The sequence below is a fragment of the Crocuta crocuta genome, unplaced genomic scaffold, assembly GCF_008692635.1.
Source record: "Crocuta crocuta isolate KB4526 unplaced genomic scaffold, BGI_CrCroc_1.0 scaffold139, whole genome shotgun sequence".
Lineage (NCBI taxonomy): Eukaryota > Metazoa > Chordata > Mammalia > Carnivora > Hyaenidae > Crocuta > Crocuta crocuta.
In genome coordinates, this window is record NW_027533258.1 from 11664329 (window position 1) to 11669955 (window position 5627).

Sequence of the window (5627 nt, forward strand, 5' to 3'; positions counted from 1 at the left end):
TTGGTTGGGGCGGGGGGGGGGGGAAGGGCGGGCCCTGAACTGCATCTTGGGCTCCAGCAGCCTCTGGGGTGGGCAGACATTCCCGTCCGCATGGGCTGGCGGCCATGACCCAGAGGAGAGCGCCAGCCCTCGGGCCTGGGAACAGCCTGCTCCCTGATGGACGGCCCCCAGGCCCGGCTGCCGAGGTCCCCGTGGGGCCCCGGGAGGAGGCAGCCAGGGCTTCTGGGCCATGTGAACGCTGGGAAAACAGACTGGAGAGGAGAGAGGCCCAGGGACCGGACAGTTTGCCCGCCCCTCCTGTGTCCCCCTAAGAAGAGCACACACTGATAAGGTGCGCACAGTGGGCCAGGCAGGTGGGCACCCCATCTACAGCCCCTCCCGGGCCACCTCCTTCCCAGACCCTTCCAGCAGCGCAGGGGAGGCGAGCAAGGCCACGCCGGAGTCAGGGCCAAGGTGCGTCAGAGGTCACCAGCTGGCCCAGGGCAGAGCCGGCCTGGAGCCCGACTTCTGGTACCAGGGGGGCTGGTTTAACTTTGTGCACCCCCTCCCTCCCCGCCCACTGTCTGCCGGGGACCAGGGGCCACTGCGGGCCTGTCTCGCCCAGCTCCCCGAGCCCCCTCCTCGGCCAGAGGATTAGGACAATCTCATTCCCCTCAGGAAGAGTTTAATGAAGCGGCGAGAAGGGGAAAGAAAGCATTTCTCAGAGCTTCCAGGAGCTTATGCTGGACTTAGTCATTCCTGGAGTCACGGGGCTGCCGGGCAGCACGGGCTCTGCCCCCCGAAGGCCAGGGAACTCGGCCGAGGAAGTGAAGGAGCCCGTCACCTGCTGTACGTGGCCGCCAGCCCTGTGCTGTGCAGGGAGGGGTGAGGCTGGCAGAGGAAGTGGGGAGAAAGGCCAGGATGGGGAGGGCCTGGGGGGAGGCGGGGCTGGGAGCCGGGGGGGGGCAGGGAGCTGGGCTGCACCCACCATGACCCCCTGGCCCCCACCCCTGCCTGGGCAGCTCTGCTCGCAGAGGAGGCCTCCCCCTGGGCCCGGGGCTGGGCGTCCGCAGGGTGGGAATCAGGAAGTCCCCGCGGGCAGGGCTCAGGCGGGGCCCACGCAGGCCGCAGACCACATTCCAGCCTGACAGGGTCCCGCAGGCCCAGCTCCTGGGGCCACATGAAAGCCGGGGGCGGCTCTCGCACCCTCCCCTCCCGCTCCCGCCTGGGCCTCCACCTGGGCGAGCCTCTCCCCTGCTCTCCCACAGCCGCACGACGCACGGAGAGACACTCTCCTTCCTCCAGCTGCAGCCGGTGGATCCTGACCCCGAAACAGAGCCCGCAGCCGCCGGCCGCCCAGGACGCCAGGCTCCCTGACACACACCTGCACGTCCTCGAAGGGCGAAGGCGGGGCCGGCAGAGGCTGCGTCCTCAGCCTGTAATTACCCGGCCTCCCGAGGCTCCGGAGGGCTGTCCAGCAGAGGCCCGCCCCGCCCCGCCCCGCCCTGCCGGCGACCGGGGGAGGGGACCAGCCTCTGGACCCGGGTCTCCCTGGCACCACACGGGGAGGGCCCAGGGGCTCCAGCAGGGGCCTCCGCGCTCACGGCCTGCGCTTCTGCGTCCTCAGCGGGCACGTGCGAACTGGGTCTCGGAGCTCAGGGGCTCCCGTGGCCAAGTCAGACCCGGCTCCACAGGCCAACACCCAGCCCGGAAGGGCCCTGGCTTGAGGGCAAGCAGGAGGGTGCAGAGCCCCCTGCATGGGCGCCCCCGCCCCGCAGCCCAGGCACCGCCCAGACACCCTCCCGCGGCCGCCGGCCACAGGTGCCTCTCAGCGGCCGGGCCCCGTCACCCAGCACAGCCCGGCCCCCAGCAGCCGCCTCTCCTCTGGGAAAGCCTGCTGGCCCCTGTCACCCGGGCCGCACACGGGGGCGCGGGGCTCCTGCGTGTCTGAGTCCTGGACGCCCCTCGGCCTGGCCCCGGCCTCCTGGCCTCTCCTCCCGGGCAGCTTCCCAGGCCCTCCCCACCCCACCCCGACGCCAGCCCTGGAGGGGACTTCCAAAGGGGAAACTGGGCCCTGCCCCCGCCCCTGCGGCGCACCCGCCCGCCTCCCTGCACCCTGACTTAGTTCCCAGGCCAGAGGGCCGCCCGGAGCCTGAGAAATGGGGAGCCCCCTGGCCTCCGGCCTCTGCTGCTTCAGACTCAGCAGGACTTTCCCCTCGAGCTGGGGCAGCGGCGATGGATGTCCCCAGCCTCAGCCACCCCGGTCAGAGACGCGCGCACTGTAACATGTGCGCATGCATTCACATACGCAGAGACTCACACGCATGCACACTTACGTGGACACTCATCACTTGGGCCCCCGCACTCACACTCACCGCAAGTACGCACATATGCAGCCACGGGGTGCTTTCGGAGCATCACCACGTGCGGTAAAAGCACCTGCCAGACAGCGGCGTGCATGCTGGGACAGGCTTGCCGGGGTGAACCGCACGCGCACATGTGTTCCTGCGGTCTCATAATGTGGACAGCAAGTGTGCACACACGCATGTGCACACACATGTGCACTGTACACAGACACATCGACGCCCTTCTGCTCATGCACGTGCACGTGTGTGTCACGTGTACACAGACACATCGACGCCCTTCTGCTCATGCACGTGCACGTGTGTGTCACGTGTACACAGACACATCGANCAAACACGCATGTGCACACACATGTGCACTGCACACAGACACGCCAACACCCTCCTGCTCATGCACACGCATGCGTAGGACATGTGCATGCACACACATGTCACCTGTACACAGACACATCGACGCCCTTCTGCTCATGCACGTGCACGTGTGTGTCACGTGTACACAGACACATCGACGCCCTTCTGCTCATGCACACACATGCACAGGACATGTGAGCACACATGCACATGCACACACATGTCACATGTACAGACACGCCGACGCCCTCCAGCTCGTGCACACACATGCCCGTGGATGTGTGCAGGCTCACAGGTGGGCCTGGGGAGGGGGACGGAGTGAGGACGGGACACCTGCCCTGTGGCAGGAAGGGGCAGGCACTGGTCTCTGAACTGCAAAGACTGGCTTCTAGGCCTCGCCAGGAAGGGGGAAGGAAGGCAAACACCCCCCGTGGGCTCAGCAGGACTGTGCAGAGCCCGGCCGCGATCCTCCCCTTTCTCAGATCAACTCCATCCGTGCCCAGTGAGGCTGAGCCAGTCAGGACAGGCCCCGGGCACAGACCGGCTGCCAGCAAGCTGCCACGCCGCTGGCACGCTTTGCCCCCGGGCCTGCCAACCGGTAATTGCAGGGCCTGGCTTCGGGGCACAAGGGCACCACTCAGCTCCCCAGGGCTCGCCGCAGCCCAGCAGGCAGGTGGGGCGCGAGGTGGTGAGGAAGCAGAGCTCCGGCGTCCTCCGGGACAATTCGGCAGAGCGTGGCTGCCCTGGGTGGGCTTGGCTTCCCTTCCAGCAGGAGACAGCTGCTGGGTCCTGGGCTGGGAGGCGTGGCCCCGAGGGGAAGGGCGGGTGGACCTCTCCCCGGCAAGGCCGTCACTCCCGCTCAAGACGCAAGAGGAAAAGGAGCCCCCGAGGACCAAGTTGTAGGGGAGCCCCCAGAACTGGGGCATCTGCATAGCCCATCTGGCCACCGCAGGGGCCGAGAGCGGGCGTCCTGGCCACCCCAGAGTCCTTGGCTGGCTCTGACCACAGCTCTGGAGGGCACACATCCAGCTCGCCCTGCCAGCCTCCCTGTGAGCCCCCCATGGGCAGCGGCGGGCAGATATGTCGAACCCTGGTCCTTACTCAGGGGTCTTCAAGACTGAGGAGGGTGGCATCCACTCTGGATGCAAAGGCCTTGGTGGCAAGAAAGCTGGCTCTCCTGGGGCAAGAAGGTCTAGTTGGGGTTGGAGGGGCCTCACCATCATCTGGGGCAACTTTTCTGTAAAGACAGAGGATCTGACTGTGACACGGGCTCTCTTTCCCCCCGAAAGTAAAAAATAAGTCAGAAAAAAATTGATCTTCCCTAAAGAAAAGAACAAAACCTAATGAGATCAACGTTCCAGCAGCCAAGGGAAGATCAGACGATCTAGAACAGGGCACGGAACTTCTCAGCTCACCCCCCTCCAAGCCGCCATATCTAGAGTAGAAGTCCACTCCTGAGAACCAGCGGGGAAGGTGCTGGCAGAAATGGGGAAATGGGGGAAAGTGGAGAAAAGCAAACAATGACCCAGTTCTGATTCCGCTCAAGGCCAATAAGTACATAGGAGGAGAGCCATGTGTGACGGAGCCTTTCCACGCTGCCCAGAGGACGCCGGCCCAGGTGGGCTCTCGCCGCCTGACCAAGCCCTGCAAGCCTCTCAGGCAACAGAAAACCCAAAGCACAGACTTCAGACTGCAGCCCCTTTGAGGGGAGAATGTCCCCACAGAAGGCTGCGAAGCGCGGGCAGAGCTACCACGCAGGGTCAGGACCAGTTCAACATCGGCGCAGAGCCACCCAGGCCCAGGCCTGGCATAGAGGGCATGAGAGGGAACGAGAGACGGATTTTCAATAGCCCCAGCTAGCGCCTCCCCAGCCCCCATGCTTGAAGGCATGAGCTGCTGGATGAAAGGGGCCCCCACAGCCCTAACAGTGGAGGGGCTGAGGCCCTCAGCCCACCCTGCCCCCGGGTCTGAGTGCAGCCCACAAGCACACAGTGAGCTGGAAGTGGAGCCCTGCCCAGTCGGGCCTTCAGATGAAACAGCAGACCCGGCCAACACCCACCCCGGCCTACGGAGGACCCAGCCGGGCAACACTGTACACGTGCATTGTCTTAAATTGCTACATTGGCGGATGATTTGTTACATGGCACAAGGTAACTAATACAGTGGTTAAGCCGTGAATTTTAAGAATAAATAACGAAATCTTCAGGTATCCAGATGGAACCAATGAGTCAGCATTCAGGATTTTTTTTTTAACTTCAGGCTAACTTTATTCTCCATGGAAAAATTCCTGCCAAAAGACAACACAGCAAATGCAAACCTACAGGGAAGGAACACGTGAGCCGAGAGTCTTAGACTCAGTTGGATGTTGTTCAGGTGAAGAGTCAAAGGGAAGACGGACCCACGGACGAGCGGACTGAAGGCACACAGTCTCTCCAGGTACAAACTACTTGACCCCAGAATCCACCCAGGGAGGGGCTGAACCTGAACAAAGACCAGGAATGGAGGGTCCCTGTGAACAGATGGGGGGTGGGCACTGAGCCCGTTCTATGTGGGCCCCTCCCAGACAGCGGTGAGGGTCACGCGTGGACGGCAGGCTGTGGGGGCTGTGACCCCAGCAAGAGTGAGAAGTGACCCAGGCCAGGAGCCGGGGGAGGCAGGGGGCGTACGAGGAGGCAGGGCTCCCTTCCACGGTCAGATTCACCAGGAAGTCCGGAAACTTAAAATTAATGGCAACTTAAAAAATCACTTCAATTTCTTCAGGTAAATTCATATAAACATATTAGACATATTATATGATTCCACTTATAGGAAATATCCAGAATCAACAAATCTATAAAGACAGAAAGTGGATTAGTGGTTACCCAGGTCTGGAGTGGGGGCAGGCCGGGGGCAGACAGGGAGGGACTGATGGACAGATATAAAAATTCAAGGGGC

The 5627-nt window shown here is 63.1% G+C and overlaps 1 protein-coding gene across 1 annotated transcript in view; it reads right to left on the reverse strand.

Annotated features, from left to right (window-relative positions):
- SPNS3 (SPNS lysolipid transporter 3, sphingosine-1-phosphate (putative)) overlaps positions 1-5627 on the reverse strand; it is a 33329-nt gene that overhangs the window by 6292 nt on the left and 21410 nt on the right. The window lies entirely within an intron of this gene.